Source organism: Phyllostomus hastatus, unplaced genomic scaffold, assembly GCF_019186645.2.
Source record: "Phyllostomus hastatus isolate PE091 unplaced genomic scaffold, TTU_PhHast_1.1 phas_contig_34, whole genome shotgun sequence".
In the NCBI taxonomy this organism is placed as follows: domain Eukaryota; kingdom Metazoa; phylum Chordata; class Mammalia; order Chiroptera; family Phyllostomidae; genus Phyllostomus; species Phyllostomus hastatus.
In genome coordinates, this window is record NW_025333857.1 from 29,680,210 (window position 1) to 29,702,337 (window position 22,128).

The window sequence follows — 22,128 nt, forward strand, 5'->3', positions numbered from 1 at the left end:
GAAATTGAACTGCAGCACTGGTGTATTGGGACAATGCTGCAAGCAACTGAGCTACCTAGCCAGGGCCAACATGTAGCCATTTGAATTAGAATGCCACTCTGTCATTCACCAGCTCCATGGTTTAACCTCCCAATAGCAAAACAATAATGACATCTACTTCACAAGGTTATTTATTGTGAGGGTAAGATAATATATATCACTATCCAGTACGATGCCTAGAATATAACATATACTCAAATATCCATTTTTTAAAATAAGGTAGCCCTTCCATCAGTTTAATAGACTTACTACCTGCTGGGCACTGCCCTCAACACATAGAATCAGAGGACACCTAGACCTCTCCTGGGTCCCCAAGAATGAGTAATTCTGTATTCTTTCTACCTTACCCCTGCACCTCCAACTTAGAAGTAGATTTCAACTAATCTACTGGTTCTAACCAGTTATTGTGAAGCTGCAATTTAATTTGTAAGTTCAAGGTGAAGATGGAGAGCAGAGAGAATCCCTGGAAAGGCTAATGTTCCAGCAGAGCTTACTTTACCATTGCCACCTCTGATAGACAGCCTTATTATGAAAGATCTAGCCTTTCAGCCTGAATTAATACCAGTCATGGACTAGGAATGACTTAAGAAAACTAACTCAGTTTCAGACCTCTAACACAACACATAGGGGCATACAAAGTTTATCCAGTAATGAATGACGAAGTAAATGAGGTCAATCTTAATCCTTTGGATTAACTGTAAAATGATACTAGAGCTCTGTATTTACTGAGGATTAGAAAATTCAACCTAGTTCTTCAGTGTTTCCATATATAAGCCATCCAACAATACAGATATCTATCTTTCTCTATTAAAAAAATGTAATTGGTCTTCAAAAAGTAAATAAAAAAATTTGGAAATGTGTCAGAAGGCACAGGAGCTATCTGAAAGAGCTCTCAATAACTACGTAACACTAAAACACTTTGAGCAATAAGATGGTGTAGCATTGCCCTGGCTGGTGTAGCTCAGTGAATTGATCACAGGCCTGCAAACCAAAGGGTTGCTGGTTCAATTCCCAATGAGGGCACATGCCTGGGTTGCAGGCCGCGTCCCCAGATGGGGACACGTGAGGAGCAACCACACATTGATGTTTCTCTCCCTCTCTTTCTCCTATCTTTCCCCTCTCTCTAAATAAATAAAATCTTTAAAACAAAAAAAGATAGGATATCATTGAATAATACCCTAACGAAGAAATAAATATATGATAGTCCATACTGATATTAATGTATGAATGAATGAATGAATGACTAAATAAGTAAATAGGGGTGAAGAGACCATCTCCCATACAAGAATTCCAAGTAATTTATGCAGCGACTTGCTCTCACAGAGGTGGAGCATAACTCCTTCTAAGAGTGGGCTGCACTCAGTGGCTTGCTTTCAAAAAGTCTAGTTGGGAAGGAGGTGGGAGTAACTTTACAGTGGAGCAAACTAGTAAATACCATGTTGGCCAGATAATCAAGGTTAACGTCATTGGTGATTAGTCATTGTAATAGTATAATATATGCCCTTGACATGATGTGATGAGAGTGGTACTTTACCTCTGTGACCTTCCTTCCAAAAACCTATAATATTCTCTAGCCATGAGAAAAACAGCAGCCAAACCCAAAGTGTGGAGCATTCTACAAAATACGTAATAAGTTCTCTTCAAAACTCTCAAGGTCTTCAAAAGTAAAGAAAGTCCTAGAAACCATCACAGTCTATAGGAGCTCAAGAAGATATAATGACTAAATGTAATGTGATATCCTAATGGGAACAGAACAAGAACATTAGGGAAAACTTACCAAACCCAAATATGATATGGAGTTTAGCTTTTTAATGTTTTTTTAAAAGGTAGTTGGTGCTTCTTCCCTCAAAATGACATTACCAAAACCTACACCACAAGCATAAATCAGAGTAGCATTTTGTTGTAATAGGTATGTTGGGAATCATGTTTGAAAACTACCTCCTAAGGCTTTACTGGGAATGAGGTACACTTAGTATACTAGTTGCACACATAAGGACAACTTTCTGTCACACAGTGTGGGTCTTTTCGTAGGTAGCCTTAGCTGTGATTAGTGTATTATGCAGATTATAGTTTAACCTGCCATGGAATCTCAGTCCATATAAGGTTGGATATGAATACCTCAGACCTCCCAGTTTCCAGAATTTGGGGTTGGATCACAGTTTTCCATGCAGATGTGTCAAGGGTAAGTAGAAGTCTCTCGCTTTTAGTCAGTTGCCTACACTGGACATACAGACAGCTGTAATTTCTCTGTCTCACACATAGAAGCCCAGGCTGTGTATCTCCCGAGGGAAAGGTGCACATCATCAGACCGTGTCCCAGATGCTGCAGACGTACGAAACTTTATTCATAGGTCATTGACTTGGCAACACTGTCACTGTCATTAATCTGCTCTTTTTGCATCAGCTCCAGCCTTTCCACCTTCAAGGAGATGAAAGTCAAAGCAGGAAGGCATACGATTTCTCTGAAATTGGTTCTGGGCACACTATTGATTTTGAAATCTTAATATCTTTTCTCAGAAACAGTCGAGCCCGTCCCTTCCTGAGAAAATGTTGGCACTTCCTGTGAACTCATATGCAATTTACATTGGTTTCATTTGCATGACTTTCCCTGGATAAACATGTGGAAATTGGTCTGAATTTAGGGTAACCAAGCACAGTAGAGAAATAAACTACTTCCCCTCATATTGTAGGTGGTCTTTTTCATGGGGACCTTATGCCACCTAGTAAATTCACCTAAGAGATTATAAAGTTCCATGATGTTCCACTTGAGGAGTTTTCTATCAGCTTCCTTCTTTTGGGTGAGAATAATGGGAAAATATATTGCTACAAGAAAGGGAACTCCATAAGGCTGTGTCCTCAAATATTATGGCACATGTAACAATTCTGTGGAAATAATAGGTATTGGATAGGGTTCTTTGCTTTCAAACAAGATAAATTGGCATTGCAAAGGAAATTACTGGGAAAACAGCAGGCAATTCACATAATCTAAAGAGAAGGCTAAGCCATCAAGCCAAGGGAAGAATATGAAATGCAGCCTCTCGGCGGATTCGTTCATTAATCAATATTTACTGAGTATTAGTATCAGTAAATACTAATCAGTATTTACTGGGACATGGTAGAGACCATGTCCCAGGCGCTGTGCTGCGGTGTGAGGCTAGAGGAGTGTGGGGGATCTATCACGCTCTTGCTTTCATGGAACTTGCTTCCAGACAATCTCAGACTCATGGACAGCCTCACACTTGGCTGCTGCTGATCTTATTACTGAGCACCTACACTTAGTATCCATTCTTCATCAAAGTACACAAGATTCGGGTCCCTAAGATTGTCCGATGAGCATAGCTTGGGTCAGAGGCTCACCTCTGAGGCAAGGTGCTGTGATGTATATCCCCAACAGGACCACATGGAACTAGGGAAGCCTCATTCCCCAAAGGCTGCATGGGCAGCCCTTAACAACAGAGGAAGGGAATGCAGGGTGGGAAGAAAGAGAAATCCACTCTATTTCATATTAATAGGGTAGAAACAAGAATGAGAAAACTTGGATCTGGCTTAGAATTCTGGCTAAAGCCATGTACATATAAATAAGTAACCTTGGCTGTGTTCCCATAACCTTTTTAGAAGTTCTCTTCCTTCCCTCATGTACATACATGGGATGAACAACCCCACTCACAGAACTGCAGTTGTTGTTGGAAATCTCCTCTAGGTCCTTTGCAATAACAGCCCCTTCCACCTTCCCATGTCATCATCTCCCGGCTTCTAATGCTCTGTTAGTTTTACCTGGTTTTGAATAGTATATAAACAGAGTCATACAGTATGTACTCTCTTTGTATCCAGCTTTTTTGCTCAATATTATGTTTGTGGTTTCATCCATGTGGTTTAGTGTTGCTGTATTTATTAATTCTCATTGCTGAATAGTATCCAATGTATGAATATACTAGTATTTGTTTACATAATCTATTGATAGTGGACATTTGGGTTGTTTCTCCTTTAGGGCTACTATGTACAGCTCCTAAAGACATTGGCCTACATGACTTTTGGTATCATAGGAATGCATTTCAATGAGGTGTATACCTAGGATTGGCATTGTTGGGTCAGAAGGTATGCGTGTGTTCATAGTTTTTAACTTAACTGCCCCCAGCAATGTATAACAATTCCAGCTGCAGCACATCCTTGCCAATGTCAGGTGTGATCATAGAATTGTTTTGACGCTTAAATCTGGGTCACATTTAGTAGCTTTGGTAGTTGAGAGCTTGCTTTGATAATTGCAGAGTTAGTTGTATTTGTACACAGTTGTGAGATCTACATAGCATCTAAAGATATTTTCCATGCTTTTCTCACAAATGATAATTCAGTCTGTTCTGCTGGTATAGTGTTTATCTTAGCCTGGGAATCTGCAGTGCATTGGCCAGTGCGTTGCACAATCCCTGCTGGGTTGGATCCTTTTTTACATGTGTTTTTTGCTTGGTAGGGTGTCACATTGGCCACTTAGAATAGGTATCCCAGCTCCCAACTCTTGTCTCCAGAGAGACAGTAATAGTGAAATCACCAGGCACTGATCCCCTGCAGGCTGTTACACTGCTCTCTTCCCCATTCCAAACCAAGGCAGGCATCAGTCTCGCCTGGGTCATTCTGGGGTCGCTTTGTAGTACCTTACCATCCTGCCAAACCTGGGTCTCAGAGCACCATTCTCAGCCTCTCCCGACCTTATTTATTTGCTTCATGTGTGAAGTGGTGATAATAGCTACCTTGATGGGTTACCAAAATTGTAAAAGATAATATATGTAAAGTGCCAGGCTCAATTAGGAGTAGCTATTACTAATTTTAGGGGTGGTAATTATTGTTGTTGTTTGATCTCAGGCACAATAGGCTTTAAACTGTAGACTTTCAAACACTGAAGAGTACTGAGAAAAGGACCACAAACTGAAAATTTTAAAACAAGACCTAGCCATTGATAAGAACTTCAGTGTCAGAAGGGAGAAGAGGAGCACTCACCAGCCCCGGGGCTGGGACCGCCACACCCTGTCTTCCCAACACATGACATTAAAAGTCGTGTCTTGTACCTGAAGATGTCCTCTGCCTCCCACTCCAACCCCTTCCGGGAATTGCGTTATGATCCCTGGAAGAGAGCCTTGTTCTCACAAGTCAGCAGACTTCAAAAGGGAAGACTTACAATACACATTAGAAAGACAATCAAACATACATTTGGAAACTAGCAGAATCACAGTGTTTGTCCAGAAGAACAAAGGAGAGTGTGTGACTTTGGAAAATCTGTAAGAGGGTCTTTGGTTGTTCAAGGGAGCAGCATTGAAGTTACATTTGTTAAGTTTTTTATTAATTATGGGGCATGGTATTATTTTGCTTATGGAAGTTAATTTCCTTATTTAAAAAAAAACTGGCCACAAGTTAGCCCAACACCTTTACTTTGAAAATTAGGAAACTGAGGTGCATAGAAGTGGCATTGCTTGCTCCAACATAATGCAGGTAGACAGTAGCAGAGTCAAGACCGGAATCTAGTTTCGTTAACGCTGAATCCAATGGCTTTTCCTTTGATCTTTTCTTAAATTTTACAAGGGATGATGCTGACTTTCTAAAATCATTGACTCATGAAGTCTAAAATTGTTTAAAGGAGCATTTTTTCCCCTTAAATTGTTTTTCACTGAAACTCTGTACCATCTAGAATTATAGCTAGGATTAATTATAGGTTGTCAAGGCCAGGCACTGTGCCACCAGGTCTTTTAGATGCTTATTCATTATGTACTTGTAACAGGACTGGCCTAAGCTTTGATGATTACCGCAGGTGTGTGGTTGTTCCTGGCAATTAGTAGGCAATTTCCTACACAAGCAGTATTGCATAGAATGGCACATCTTTCCCATAGTGTTGGAAGGACAAAGTAGGTCATTAAACTAAAGACAGGAGAATTTTTAGTGCATGCAGATATTGTGGATTTTATTCCCTTAGTGTGTGTGTACACACATACGTATATACACACACATACATATACATTATCTTCCATACACACTAGCACACACTCTTTTTTACTTTTCAGGTTTTAGAACGGGAAGAAATGGGCTGTAATTCTTCAAAGTCAAAATGTTCTTGTAATGATGCCGTTAGTGTCTGTTGATTAAGAAATTATATATGGAGATAAGGACTGGAGCGGCCCTTCTGATTATTTTGGATCCCCACCAGGCTCTGTGGTTCACTGGTAACATTTTGCCATCAGCCAGAGTGATTCCGATGGAAAGGGCAGCTTCTCTAGATTGTGAAAAAATGGCTGATAGGTGCTTCTTTCACCCGTGTGAAGTGGTGTGCTCCCTCTGGCCCGTGAGAGTCAGCTGTCCATTTTGTGAGCCAGCTGTTAAGCACAGCCATTATTAAAAATTAAATTACATAAACTTACAACTAAATGAGTTATATATTTTAAAAGGTAATGCTCAAAAGTCCTCTCTTCCTAATTATTTTACTTCATATCTACTAATATCTGCCCTTGAAGCTATTATGTATTCATATGTGTGCAGTGAAGATACTGTATAATGGGGTGCTTTTTTTCAGCCCCTCCTTCAGTGACATCACAATGGTAGACTGAAGTAGAAATATTTTTTCCACAGCAGTTGTCAAATGCTGTAATTCGGGGCTAGATATATTGTTTCGTTATTTTTTTTTAAATAAAAGCATGTTGCATCTGTAGATACTGCATTGTTGATAGCACAAAAAAAATTGAGGGAATATTCTTCCAGTATTTGCAGACAGTCTTCCCATTTTCCAGACAAGTAGCTCATGTTATTGACAAATGAGTGACATTCTAACAAATGTCTCCATTTCATTGTTGCCTTATTAATGTAAAGGAAAATATCAACCAACATCATGTTAGAACTACACATTCAGTTACAATGATAGGTTTGCTGTGGGTGTGAAATTTCCACAAATATCAACAAGAGTATTCTATGATAATCAATTAGTATATAGCAGTTACAGTAAACATTATTGCATATTTTATTATTATTTGTAAATTATGTGCCACACATTCTTTGTCAGTAAAATTCACAATAAACGTGTATACACACATACTTTTCCCAAAAGTCCGTTGTTAAACATTTATCAATACATTTGTGCCACTGAAGTCCATAAAGTACCTGTTTCTTTACGATAACAATCTTCAGTGATAATACTATTAGGAGCTAAAACGTATTGAACACAAATGAGAGAGTTGATAGGAGTCATCTCACTGAAGCCTCACAAATGCTGTTACATTGTTAGAGACAAGGAGACAATGAGGAAGGTAAATTCAAGAACCTCCGGCTTAAGTGGGAAAAGACATTTACTAGGTACCTTCCAAAATCAAGGAGCATGGTAGACACTGCATATAAATTATTCATGTCAACCTTGTGGTAAATGAGGAAAGTGATTTTTATCACTACTATATGGATAAAGGACAAGCCCAGAGAGATGGAGCAATGGCCCAGGTCGCTGCTAAGTAACTCTGGTCAGAAGGGGAAACCATGAGAGGAGAACCAATGTTTCCCAGGTTGTACTATAACCAGTCCATCTGGGGAAAAGCTGTGGAGGATGCTAAACAAGTAAACTTTGAGAGCATTTTTATTAATAGCCATTGAGAAACTTAATATAAATAGGACTTAGACACACAAATGAAAGACAGGCATTATCCAAAATAACTAGAGCTCAAATCAGACTCCAAAAATGGATAATTTAGACTTCTCAGTAGTAGGCAAATTAAAGTAGAAAGGGTATATAATTTCAGTGACAGGTTTTAAACATCATTATTTGCATTTGCAGATTACTAAACACATTAACACGTGAAAGGCCAGATATGCAAACAATGTCAAATAATGGGTACCGTGTTGTATGGGGTTTATGAAGTGACTCATTCTCTAGTTGACCTACCTCTGCTTTCCAGAAGGCAGAGTTTATTGAGTGTGACACACATCTGACCCCACTAAGCCGGTGGTATCCGCAGCTCCTAAACCTCAGCCAGACCCTGCCTCTGGAGTGGACTGCCCACTCTCCCAGGTGCTCTCGACACCAGCTGCAGAGCAGAGCCAGCGCTGAACGGCGGCAAAGGTGCGGGCAGGGCTGTGGGTGGCAGTGGCCGACACCCTCCTCCTCACTCCTTGCCGGACTGCGCGGGATGGGCCCTTCTGGTCCTCGGTCATTCAGACCAGCACACCACACACGCCATTTGGGGGCTACACACCTCACTGCCTTAGCATTCTTCTGAGCCAGTGTTTCTTTTATTCTTTTCTTTTTTCTCAGGTTTCAGTATTTGTTTATGACAACCTAATACATTAGTTTTGAATGTCTGTGACAAATTTCTCCAAAGTACAGTTTCAAAAAAGTTACATAGGAAATAATACATATGCAAGTCATCGAAGTTTTATCATGCTAAATATGTTTGGGACGTATTGTATTTCCTGTTTTTATTTTACATGAGTGATTACAAACTCTTCTCCCCTAGAACGATCTTTTCAATATTTTTAAATAAAATTGTGTAGATTTAAGGTGGATAGCATGATGATTTGCTATACATAGTGAAATGATTGCTGTAGTCAAACTAATTAACATACTCATCTCTTCGCACAGTAGCTACATTGTATGTTGTTGTAGAGACCAAGAGTTTAATTTCATTTAGTCAAAGTTAGCTTGTTTCTTTCCTTCACTAGACTCTTAAAGGTAGAGATTGTGTTTTCTGTTTGGTTTTTCTTGGTTGCTTGGTTTAATTTGTGGTTTTATTTTTGTTTGCTTGTTTTTATTTAAGAGCTGCTCTCACCCTGGCCAGTGTGGCTGTGTTGGTTTTGAGCATCTTCCCCTGCATCAAGAGGTCACAAGTTCAATTTCCAGTAAGGGCACTTACCTGGATTGTGGGTTTGGTCCCCAGTTAGGGTGCCTATGGGAGGCAACAGATCGGTGTTTCTCTCTCACATCAATGTTTCTCTCTGTCTCCCTCTCTCTCTTTCTCTAATTTCCTTCCTCCTTTCCTCCCTCCCTCCTTCCTTCCTTCTCCCTCTCTAAAATCAGTGAAGGTATCTTCAGGTAAGGATTACAAAAAATCTACTCTCTTTGCAGATCTCAGCTATACCATACAGTACTGGTGACTGTAGTCACCATGCTAAATCATCTCATCCCCAGGACTCATTTATAACTAGACGTTTGTACACCCATCCCTTGTGTATGTGGTGGGAGCACCTGGAACCCACTCTCCACAAACTTCCCGTCCACAGAACAGCAGTGTTAACTCACCACTGCACGCTAGGTCTCCAGACTGTTCACACTACGGACTGACGGCAACTCAGCGTCCTTCTGCCAGCACCTCCCGTTTCCCCCGCCTCCCCGCCCGGTAACCGCTGTTTTACTCTCTGCTCTTACGTAGCTGACTTTTTAAGATTCCACATATAAGTGAGACCATGTAGTATTTTTCTTTCTGTGTCTGTAAGCTGGTATTTCTTAAAGTACAGATTCTAGAACCAACTGCTTCAGAAAGAGCAAGTTGTAAAATGCCACTTCCTAGGCCTTTTGGCGACTCTAATACACATTACAGTTTGAGAACCACTATTTAAGCATACTGACCTTTGATTCTAAAGCTCCTAGTTTTGATCCTGAACTTGAAGGGCTGTGGTGTGTAAAAGGGCCACGGCCCACAGTGCGAGGCTCTTTGGTTCGGCAGAAGAGAGTGCTGTGGGCCGGCACCTGCCGTGTGCTGCTTCAGTGACGGCTCCATTGACCCTGCAACCAATCCTGTCGCTTTTCTGCGTGTGACTCCTCCCCCCCTCCCCCACCCTCCCCCACCCCCTGCCCCAGGCAGTGTCCCTGTATTGCAGCACGGAGTCCTCTGGGGCTCTTGGGTGCTGCTACTCCAGGCAGCACCACCCTTTATACCAGAAAGCTGGCGGCCACCTTGGGGGAAAAGAACACAACAAGAGGAAAGTCGAGGAGGCGCTAGAAGTGGAGGGAGAGGAGTATGTGATGGAAAAGTTCTCCACCATCCAGGGCGGGGCAGCGAGGAGTAGCTCCTGAGGTGGAAGGGGGTCTCAGGTGAGGACAACCCGTGGGAGCCAGAGGAGAACCTGGAGTGGCCCGACCTCACTGCCCACGTTCTACCGTCACGGGAAACTGCACTTGAGACAGAGAAATCAGAGGGGCCCCACAGCACTGCCTCTGATTGTGAAATAAAGGGAGAGAAGAGCAAGCCAAAGAGGAAGAAAGGTCAGAAAAGCCACGAGGCTTTGCCTGGGATTTAGAGCTGGAGCGGATCACTGGGGCTACAGACTCCAGTGGAGAATCCGTGTTCCTGATGAAACAGGAAAACTCTGACCAGGCTGACCTGAGCCCTGCTGAGGAAGCCAATGTCAAGTGCCCCCAGGCTGTGGTATCCTTCTGTGAGGAAAGGCTGATGTGGCATTCCTACTTCTGGAGGAGGATGACAGAAAAGATGACTAGAACAAACTCTCCTGAGTACCAGCCCCAGTCATATCTGACTGGGTTGCAAGTGGGGAGAGGAAGTTCTTGACACCATAGAGGTGGCCTTGAAGCAGCCCAGATGCTTTAAAGCCGTTCCATGCTGAATAGTTCGCACGCCCCCTCCTCCAGTGGAGGGGAGGGAGGATACATGTTTCAGGGTGACCCACTGTGTATTTTGATGAGAAAAGCAAAGGGCCTCCTGTATTGGAAAAAACTTGCAGAATGGGTGTGTGGGAGAGCAAAAAGATACTGTCGATCTTCAAAGAGCATCTCTACAACCCACGGCCTTCTTCCCAGTGGTGTTAACTGCATTTTTACAGCGTAGCACGTGTGTAGTTTTTTGGCTATTACTGATATATTCTTTGGGGGTAAGAGGGATGGGAGGTGGGAAGGAAGAGAAATGGTTAGGATCATTTTTCTTAAAATGTGGGGCCCGATTGGGGAAATGGTGAAACAATGGAAAGAACAAGCAACTAATGACGATTCAGTTCTGTACCCAGAATATTTTGTCATTTTAAAAAAAAAGTCCTTGGCAATATAAATAAGAGGCTGTTGTTTGTTTGAAAGAAAGAGAGAGAGAGATTTGCTACTCCACCCATTTATGCATTCAGTGGTTGATTCTTGTATGTGCCTTGACCTGGGGATTGAACCTGCAACCTTGGTGTATCCGGATAGTTCTCTAACCAACTGAACTACCCAACCAGGGCTGAGAGACTATTTAAAAACTGTGAATGTCTGAAACTTATGACCCAAAGTGTCCCCTGCCTGAGCTTAATGCTGTTTCCAATAGGGACCTAAGGCAACTGATAAGTTACCAAGCTGCCGTCTGGGGGATGGAAACTGGATGCGGAGGAGAAGTCTCTTATTGGAGTTTATACACAGGCAGGTCACTCCGTCTGAGAGGTGCAGATTCTCGATTTGACAAGGAGACCTTTTCTTTTCCAACTATGAAGTTATAAATATTAGCTTGTCCCTCCAAGCCACTGGCTGAGGCATTTGGGGAGGAGAAGAAGATGGCACAGGAGGTGTGAGGGTGAAGAGAAGGGCCCTGCCTTAGGGTGAAAACTCTCGGAGCCTCTCTGGTGTTTGAGCTCTGAAGCCGTTGGTGGCGGGGGTCGGTCACTCTCGGTACAAGTTCATCAAATCACTTCATTAGTCAGATTGTTTCAAAAGCCCTGGACTCAGGAGAGGATTAAACTTGTATACTGAAGCAATGGTTTACCTTGGAACACAAAACAAAATTTCTCTAATCCTAAGAATTAACTAACGCCTGTAAGTCTGTCTTGAATCGTGAGATCCATCAGTTCTCGGCATCACGCACACCTGCACCCAGAACGCCATCGTCACCTCTCTTTAGGCCTGTGTTGGCTTTCTTTGAAAATTTTGTCTAAATGTGAACTTCACACCGCACTGTCAGCTTTTGTCTTCATAAAACTATATGAATTTATAAGAAAAATTAGAAGTTAAAGGGCCACTGCCATAGATTATCAAAGTGGAGCCATGGTTTATTCGAAAGCCAGAGTAAGTCCCAGGCCTTCCCAGAGAGGCCAGTCCGGTGCCCCTCCCAGTCTCTCAGCCAGGCACCTCCCATTCTGTGTGCGTTGTGTCAGGACTCTGCTCCTCTCTCCCTCCCTGACTATTTACACTCCTAACGCCTCAGGACAGGGTAGTCACCTCTCCAGCAGAGACCAGTAGTTTCTGTGACACTCTCCGATCATTCAAGTCAGTCCTTGTAATTAGCTTGGTGCTGGCCTAGCCACGCATGAGAAGCCTGCCTGTCATCCTGTGCCTCTCTGCAGCTAACAAGCACCCGAAAAATCAATCCCACTTGTGGTTTCCCGATAGCCCTGCACAGTTATAATTACAATACACATCTGTGATCACAAGGCTGCCTTGGAAAATGTTCTCATATTTTTTCACAGCAACTTCTGAGGACATGATTGTAATCTGGGTTTTGACTAATGATGCACTTTCATGCGGAGGATGGGGATGGTCATTTCAGCCCTGTGCCTGTCTAGCACAATCACAGGAGGAGGACCTGAGTAAAGTCTCAAAACTAAGGCACAAATGCTGTCTGAAGATTCCTGGTAAATAATGAAGGTTCAACAAATAGTTGGTGAATTCTACTGAAGTAGGGACTTCGTTTTTAAAGACTGAAAAGAAAGTGTTTAGTAAAGAATTGGAATGGTACTCTTTTTCAAGTACCCAGAATACAAATTTCCTGCAGGCTAAGGTTACAGGTGTGTCCTGGGCTGAGAAAGGGAGAGAACGTTGGTGAGCCAGCCTGTTTGCCAAAGCAAGGTCTTCCATGATGTGTTTATGCCGCCTGTGCTTGCTAGCCTGGCAAAACTAAGTACCACATGCTAGTGGCTTAAACAACAGAACTTTATTGTCTCATAGCTCTGGGGCACAAGAGTCCAGGATGTTGGCAGTGTCGCCTTCTTCTCAGAGCTTTGAGGGGGCTCTGTTCCCTGCATGTGGCCTCACCTCCAGTGGTTCGCTGCCAGTCTTTGGCTTGTCAGACTTGCAGAAGCATCACTTCCATTTCTGCCTTATTTTCACATAATGTTCTCCCTGTATACCTGTCTGTGTTTAAATTCCCCTTTTTCATAAGGACACCCGTCCAATTAGAGCCCACCCTATCTTAGTGTAGGACCTTGTGTTAACTAATTATATTTGCCATGACCCCATTCCCAAATAAAGTCGCATTCTGAAGTGTGTGGCAGGGTGTGTCCTCAACATAGGAATCTTAGGGGAGGATGCAATTCAACCTGTAACACCACCTGTCTGAATAAATGTCATTCTGGATTTTTCAATTCTGATAACAGTGAGTGTAAAGAGATTGCAGGGTACCTGACTGCAAACCTGCCCCACAGAGTTATGTCACTGAGGTGCCGTATAGGGAATAATGGTGCTGTGGGTGGGAATTCTTTGTTCATTTTACCTTAAACCCCTGTTGGTTCCATTTGCTTGCACAGTGAAGGGTTTTTCCATTTCAGCACACTATTTCTGATCTGCTGCTCTGATCTCAAACTTTGGTTTTCTGAGAAAGTTGAAATAGGCCCAAGTAGGCTAAGCATCACAGTTTTTGAAAGTAGGAAGGACCTCATCCAATTCAAAGTCCTGATTTTACAGGCAAGGAAACGGACTCAGGGAGGTTAGATTGCTTACCCAGTTGCAGCCTAACGAGGGCTCAGTTCGTATGAGAATCAGCTCTCCTGTCCCTCATCTAGCTCCTTCCTCCACATACCATGGTGTTCCTCCCAGTCTTGGAGGCCATGGGTCCTCTGGAGTTTCAGAGGGGGTCTTTCTCTAGCTAGAGAGTACAGTTAATTGTTTTCGGTGATGCCACTTATCTGGCATGTTTGGTGGACTATTCACATTACAATTTCTTATCCCCCCTCCAAACCTTAACTCTGAGGCCTAGTTGAATGTATTATCTCTCATCTCCATGAATAAGAGCTCAGGGAAGAGAAGTAATTCTGATATTAGACTCTGCCAAATATGAACAAGAAAGCATGTTTTCTGAAAGAGCAGACTCCATTCCATATTGTGAAGTCGGATAGAAATTACTTTGTCAAGTTTAATTTTTTTCTCAGTGGATTTTTCTTGCATCTTTATATTTTACAATAATAATATATGTAGTTATTTGCTTCTCAACATTTATTATATATTCCTAATATTTTTGAAAGCTCCTTAAGTCAGTGACCCAGATGGGTCTGAAGTGTTTGCCAACGTACTTTTGGCTTTTAGCACAGCACCTGGGAAAAAGCAGGCACTAAGTGTGCATCTGAATCGACTTTAAAGTCTCGCAAGTGGGAAAACAGGTATAGTTTCTGATGCTGACAATTCATCATTGAAATCTTTATATTCAGTATGATGCACAAATCTTAAGTGCACAGTTCCATAAATTTTTACAAATGTGTCCACGCCAAACCATCACCCAGGCCAAAATAAAGAACATTCCCATCACACCGGAAAACTCCCTTCTACCCTTTCCTAGTCATGACCCCCAAGGTCATGGACACTTTCTGATTTGTTGTCTTCTAGAAGTTTAATAATCATAGCTTTCATACTTTGCCCATGATCCATGTCAAATTAATTTTTGCATTTGGGGTATCAAAGTTTCTCTTACTATTCTTTATTTATTCTTATTTGTCTTGATTAAGTCAGAAACAGCCACTTTTTCTATTTACTTTAAAATTTTTTATTTTTTAAATATACTTGATATGAAATATTATATATTAGTTTCAGGTATATATTATATCAGACTAAGTGCTCACCCCAGTAAGACAGGACCCACCTGGCACCATACATAGTTATTACAGTAGTCCTGACTATTTTCCCTGTGCTGTACTGTACATCCCCATGACTATTTTTATAACTGCCAATTTGTGCTGCTTACTCCCTTCACCTTTTTATCCAACCTGTAACACCCTTCTGTTGAGCAACCATGAATTTCTTGCATATGTATAAGTTTGTTCCTGTTTTGTTCATTTACTTCTTTATTTTAGATTCCACATATAAGTGAAATCATATGGTGTTTGTCTTTGTCTGCCTGACTTAGTTCACTTGGATAATACCCTCCAGGTAAATCTATGTTGTTGCAAATGGTAAAGTTCCATTCTTTTTTTGGCCAAGTAATTTTCCATTGTATATATGTACCACCTCTTCTCTACCCATTCATCTAGTGATGGACACTTAGGCTGCTTCTGTATCTTAGGTATTATAAAAACTGCTGCAGTGAACACAGGGGTGCATGTCTTTTTTAATTAGTGTTTTGGATTACTTTAGATAAATACTGGATAAATACTCAGCAGTGGAATTGCTGGGTCAAATGGTAGTTCTGTTTTAAAATTTTTGAGGGACTTCCATACTGTTTTCCATAGTTGCTGTACCAATTTACGGTGCCACCAACAGCACACTGGGGTTTCCTTTTCTTCACATCCTCTCCAGGACTTGCATGTTGATTTATTGATGATGGCCATTCTGACAAGTGTGAGGTGTTATCTCCTTGTTTTAATTTGCATTTCCCTTCTGATTAGTGATCTTGTGCATCTTTTCATGTCTGTTGGCCATCTTTTTGTCTTCTTGGAAGAAATGTTTATTCAGGTCTTCTGCCCACATTTTAGTTGGATTATTCATTTGGGTTTTTTTAGGGGGGTGAGTTAAGTTTTATAAATTCCTTGTATATTTTGGATATTAACCCTCATCGAATGCATCATTGGCAAACAGCTTCAGCTCAGTGGTTGTCTTTTCCTTTTTTTGATGGTTGTCTTCACTGTGCAGAAACTTCTTAGCTTGATGCAATCCCATTTGTTATTTTTTCCTTTGCTTCCCTTGCCCATGTAGACATAGACAAAACAAATTTTAACATCAGTGTCAAAGAGGACACTGCTTATGTTTTCTACTAGGAGTTGTATAGTTTCAAGTCTTAAATTTAAGTCTTTAATCCATGTGGAGTTTATTCTTGTATATGGCATAAGAAAGTGATCCAGTTTCATTTTTCTGCATGTATCTGTCCAGTTTTCACAACACCATATTTTGAAGAGACTGTCTACCCCATTATGCAGATTTGTCATAGATTAATTGACCCCATAGGCCTGGGTTTATTTTAGGGCTCTCTATTCTGTCCCATTGATCTATACTTCTGTTTTGATGCCATGCCATTACTGTGCTGTTTTGATTACTGTGGCCTCTACTCTAGTATAGTTTGATACCAGGTAGCATGATACCTTCAACATTATTTTTCTTTCTCAAGGTTGCTTTGGCTACTTGGGGTCTTTTGTGGTTCTGTATAAATTTTAGGAATATTTGTTCTAGTTCTGTGAAAAATGTCATTGATGTTTTGATAGAGACTGCATTTAATCTGTAGAGCGCTTTGGATAATACAGACATTTTAACAATGTTAATTCTTTGTATCCACACCATAGCATAGCCTTCCCCTTACCTGTACCTTCTTCAGTTTCTTTCTTCAGTGTCTTATAGTTTTCCAAGTGCAGGTCTTTTATTCCTTGGTTAAGTGTATTCCTAGGCATTTTTTGATGCAATTGTAAATGGGAAGGTTTTCTTAATTTATATTTATCATAGTTCATTATTATATAAAAATGCAAACCAATATCTGAATATTAATTTTGTATCCTGCTACTTTACTGAATTCATTTATTAGTTCTAATAGTTTTTGGTGGAATCTTCAGGGTTCTCTAAATAATAGTACCACGTCATCTACAAATAATGACAGTTTTACTTCTTCCTTTTCAGTTGTTGGTTTGTTTGCCTTTTTTTTGTCTAACTGCTGTAGCTGGGACCACTAGTACTAGATTGAATCAAAGTAATGAAAGTGGACATCCTTGTCTTGTTCCTGATCTTAAAAGCTTTCTGCTTTTCACCATCAAGTAAGATGCTGGTTATGGTTTTTCCATAGATGGCCTTTATTATGCTGAGGGATGTTCCTTCTATCCCCACTTTGTTGAGAATTTTCATCATAATGGGTGCTGGATTTTGTCAAATGCTTTTTCTACTTCTATAGATATATGATTTTTATCTGTCATTTTGTTTATGTGGTGTATCATATTAATGGATTTGGGGGCATTAAACCAGCTTTGCATCCTGGGAATAAATGCCACTTATATCAGTCTATTTTAGTTGATGGTTGGTTAAGTTTGGACACATTCTAAGTTTTCATGATTACTTTTTACTCCTTTTGTGTGTGTATCACTTGAGTTATTGTTGTAATTACATGTGATTTTCCTACTTTTGCCTTTTAACCTTTATACTAACTTTATAGTTGATCTACTCTTCTGCTAAGTGTTTGCCTTTGTCAGTACAATTTTTTCTTTCCTATATTTTCTTCATATTTTTTCTTTTCTACTTAAGAAAGTACCTTTCACATTTCTCATAATACTGATTTAGTGGTGATGAACTCCTTTAGCTTTTACTTGTCTAGAAAACTTCCACTCTCCTTCCATTCTAAATGATAAGACACGCTTGGTGTGGATGCCTGGCCATGTAGCTCAGTTGGTTAGAGCATCATGCCACGGTTTCCAGTTTAATTCCTGGTTAGGGCACATACAAGAATCAACTAATGAATGCATAAATAAATGGAACAACAAATTCATCTCTCTCTCTCCAAAATCAATAACCAAGAATAAATTTTATAAAAAAAGACTTGCTTTGTGGGGTAATCTTGGTTGTAGGTCTTTGTTTCTCACTTTGAATATTTTGTGCAGTCCCGTCTGGCCTTCAAAGTTTCTGTTGAAAAATCACCTAACAGTCTCAAGGGAGCTCCCTTGTGGTAACTAACTGCTTTTCTCTTGCTGCTTTTAAGATTCTCTCTTTGTCTTTAACCTTTGGCATTTTAATTATGATGTATATTGGTGTGCGCCTCTTTGGGTTTGTCTTGTTTGGGATTGTCTGCAATTCCTGGACTTATATGTCTGTTTCCTTCACTAGATTATGAAAGTTTTCAGTCATTATTTCTTTGAATAGGTTTTCAATCCCTTGCTCTCTTTTCTTTCTGGTTACCCCCATGATGTGAATGTTGGTACATATGGTGTTATACAGGTGGTCCCTTAAACTATCCTCATTTTTTCATTCTTTTTTCTTTTTGCTGTTCTGATTAGTTGTTTTTCCTTACTTCTCTTTCAGATCACTAATTCAGTCCTGTGCTCCTTCTGATATGCTGTTGATTCCCTCTTGTGTGTGGTATGTGTGTAAATATATATGTAAATACATATATATTTTATATTTATGTATATATTTTTATGTATAAATACATATTTTACATAATATATGTAAAAATATATATGTAAATATATATATTTACTTCGATTCTTCATTTCTACTGGTTCTTTTTTATGATTTCTGTATCTTTTTTGAAGTTCTTACAGAGATCATCTGTTGTTAGTTCATTGAGCATCCTTATAACCAGTATTTTGAACTGTGTGTCTGGTAGATTGCTTGTCTCCATTTTGTTTAGTTATTTTTCTGGAATTTTGTCCTGTTATTTCATTTGGGACATGTTTCTTTGTCCTAATTTGGCTGATTTCCTCTGCTTCGGTGTGTATTGGGTAGATCTGCTATGTCTCCCAGTGTTGGCAGAGTGGTCTTATGTTGTAGGTGTCCTGTGAGGCCTAGTGGTGCAGTCTCCCTGTTCACCTGAGCCAGGTGTTTCACGGGTGTCCCTTGTATGGGTTGTAGTCCCTCCTGTTGTAGTTGCACCCTAATGGATGTTGGCATGTCAGTGGGTAGGATTGATCCTGAGGTTGAGTGGCTAAGATGGCTGGCTGTGACTACAGCAGACAAACTGTTATACAAAGATGATCCCACAGAACAGGGGTCTCCTTGGCAGGGCTCTTGTGCCAGCCAAGTCTCTCCAACAGGTATGCCACGTCAGGTTGGGTGGTGCATGGGTGTGGTCTGAAGCCAGCCACCCGGTGAGTTGGGTTTGCAGCCTTTTAGGAGGAGCTCCAGTGAAAACCAAGGTAGGATTAGGAACATCTGGTGGAAGCTGCAAAGTTGCTTGTCACTTGTACTGGGCTTGGCAGTGGTTGAGAGAGCCTATATTGTAAACTGGAGCCAGCTGCAACTAGTCCCAGGCTCAGGAGCCTTTAGTGGCACCACAGTGTGATCCAAAACATCCACCACTTCTGCTGGCCTGTGGCTGCTAAGTTGAAACTGCATTCCAAACCAATGCTGACTGTAGCTTATGTCAGGGTCAGGGCTATCTGATGGGAATTACAATGCAAGATGAGACTAGTCATCACTTGAGGCAATCTTGGGACTGCTTAGCAAGAGGTACAGGACATGCTGAGTCTAGCCACTGCTTGTTTGGGGTTAGTGAAACTCTGAGAGATTTTAGGAAATTCTGCAGTATGAGCCAAAGCAGGTTGCTTATGTGGAAAAGCTGCTGGGAGTGGCTTGAGCCTCATGTAAGAGTTGGGTAGGTTGAGGGTCTCACTGATTCCCCAGAGCTGGGCAAACAATGTTAGGTTAATGAAGAATTTGAATTTGGTGCATACCTGCACCTGTCAGCTGGGTGAGGAGAGGGCTCACTAAAGGATCAGTGGTGCTTGCCAGTGTTACACTCCCTAGAGACAACTGCCTTCACCCCTGCCTTTCCAGCCCTCGCCGTGAATCCAGTTAATTCAATTCCTCCCATATGTCTCTGATGCTCTTTGAGCTTCCATGCATGCACTGGAGCCCAGAGGGAGTGAGTCTGTGAGTGAGCGAGTCTGTGTGTGGGCCCCTCAAGGGGACTGTCTGGGACTCCATAGGATACAATCCCCACCTGTTTTCACAGCCAGAAGTTACAGGGATTCCTCTTCTTGATACTGGTGGCCCAGGCTGGGGAGCAGGGTGTGGTCCTAGGACCTTGCCTCCCAGGGGTTCCTGTGCAGCCGAGATATCCCTCCCAGTTCCTAACTGGCACACTGTGGGACCTGTCCTTTCCACTTTTTCACCCTTTTTACCAGTCTCATCACAGCTTCTTTATATCTTTACTTTTAGGAGTTTCATTCAGCTAGTCTTCAGAATATTCTCAATGATGGTTGTTTGATGACTTCGTTGTCATTTTGATGTGGTTGTGGGAGGAAGTGAGCACAGACTTTACCTGCTCCCCCATCCTGACCAGAAGTCTACTTTTTTCTTTTATAACTGAGCCATTGTTCCTGGGGTATCTTAGAAGCACAGCAAAGGATGACAGCTCCGCAGTGATCAGGTAGCTTGAGGCCAATCCAGCCACCACCATTTATTAGCTGTGGTTAGACAAGCACCTTACTACTCGCATGTACAAAATAAATAGGAAGAGACCCGACCTGCCAGGGTTATCTTTAATAAATAAATGAAATAATGTCTGCAATACAGTCATCACAGTCAATGATGGCCATTGGCTTTAAATGTTTGGGTAGGTGTTGGAAAGAAAAATAAATTTCATAAAGATACACCATGAAAAAAGCCCTGAAGCTGGATGACGATTCCTTTGTGAAAAGGTTTCTGCACCCACACATACCGTCTTCAAATGGAGGGCCCTCACTCACCCCATTTCTCTGCTTAGTTCTAAACCTGCTGGTGGTGAGAGCTCAGTTGCTTCCTGCTCTCTGAACAGCCACGGCTTCCTGCCTGCAGACCTAAGCAGAACAAAGGCAGTGAGTTCGCTGCCTGCTGCTTACAGAGAAGCCAGCAGTCTGAGGCAGCAGGTTTCAGAGACAAAGAGATGTATTCATCAGGCCACCGAACGAGGAGACCAGAGACAAGGCCCAAAGTATTGTCCCTAAACAAAGGCTTAGGAGGGTAAGCAGAAATTGGACATATTTATTAATTCTAATTCGGCGGGGGGTGGGGTCTGGATGAGTAGTCTTGGAACTAAGCCGTTTAAGGTTAGGGAGGTGGAAGAGGTGAGGAAAACAAAGAAATTCCAACTGGGCAGAGTTTGATTATCAGTCACGTGTGTGTCTGTATTGGGTCCCTGCACTGGATCCTCTTTATTGACGGACCCTTCGCTTCTTAATGGGGTGCAGGCGGTAAAAGTAGCATCTCTGCTACCTGAATTCCATTAATTTTGGTTCCACTGTGCTTGTGAGGACAGATTAGGGTTACTTAGCTGCTAACCACACCTGCTCAAGCCTCTGGGACGAGTCTGATCCAACTTGGTCTGCTAGTCTGTGAGGACACCTGTTTTCGTCTCCAGAAAGACACTTAAAACTAGAAAAAAAATACTCTTAGGATCTGGGGTCAACGTTAGGGCCCAGTTTCACAAACAGACCTGGCAGCACACTGTTAAATCCAAGACTAGACCCACGTGGCAGCCATCAGCTCATAACAGAGAGAGAGCCCATTCCCTGCTTGCCTCCTTTTGAAACAGAAGGCCTCCTGGTCTAAAATTAGCAAAAATGAGAGATCGTGGAAGAGCAGCAGCTGTGCTCATGGCTGAAAAGACAAAGAAACATCCCTCTGAAAGCCTCCTGTTCGGCAGGGTGGGTTTGGAGTGTGGGTGGTTTCACAGTCTGTACAAGGTGACTACGGCCCAGTGCTGCCTGTGTCTCTGGGTCCACACTGCACGCTCAGAAAGGGCCTCAGCATGAAGGAGATGCTCCTTGCCGTCAGGGGCATGTGATGTGCTGCATCCTGACACTAGCCGGGCTGCACATAGGAACCCCGTGCCCAGGCTCCAGAATTCCACAGCTGAGAGCAGCCTCCACCCCATGACCCACCCGAGCTAGAGCGAGGGCTTTTCTGAGAGACCATCACATCTGAAATGCCCGAGTCCTGTTGGAATATGCCCTCCCCTAAGGTGAAGGTGGCTCTAGGACTGAAGAAGGGTTTGCAGGCTTTAACTGAGGCCAGGTTGTATTTGTGGGTTTTCTCTGCAGGTAGAGTTTTCCTGTCCGCATTTGTTATTAGTTAATGTTCTGGTAGCTAAACTTAGAAGAGGAGAAATGGAATTCTTTCCACAGTCTTATGATAAATCTGTCTATGCAAGCAGACCTCATCAAAGCCCCCTCTCCCCCACCCAGAAAAGGGGCAGAGTCCCAGAGGTAAGAGTCACAGTGATACTCCCGTTGTTCACACAGAAGACTATTACCTCCTGTTGACTTTCCTTCCAGTTACAATGTCTGACTT

The 22,128-nt window shown here is 41.9% G+C and overlaps 1 protein-coding gene and 1 pseudogene across 1 annotated transcript in view; both read left to right on the top strand.

The window, feature by feature from the left end:
- Positions 1–10,488, top strand: part of LOC123819816 — a 30,728-nt pseudogene extending 20,240 nt beyond the window's left edge.
- Positions 1–22,128, top strand: part of PIP5K1B (phosphatidylinositol-4-phosphate 5-kinase type 1 beta) — a 322,492-nt gene that overhangs the window by 269,597 nt on the left and 30,767 nt on the right. The window lies entirely within an intron of this gene.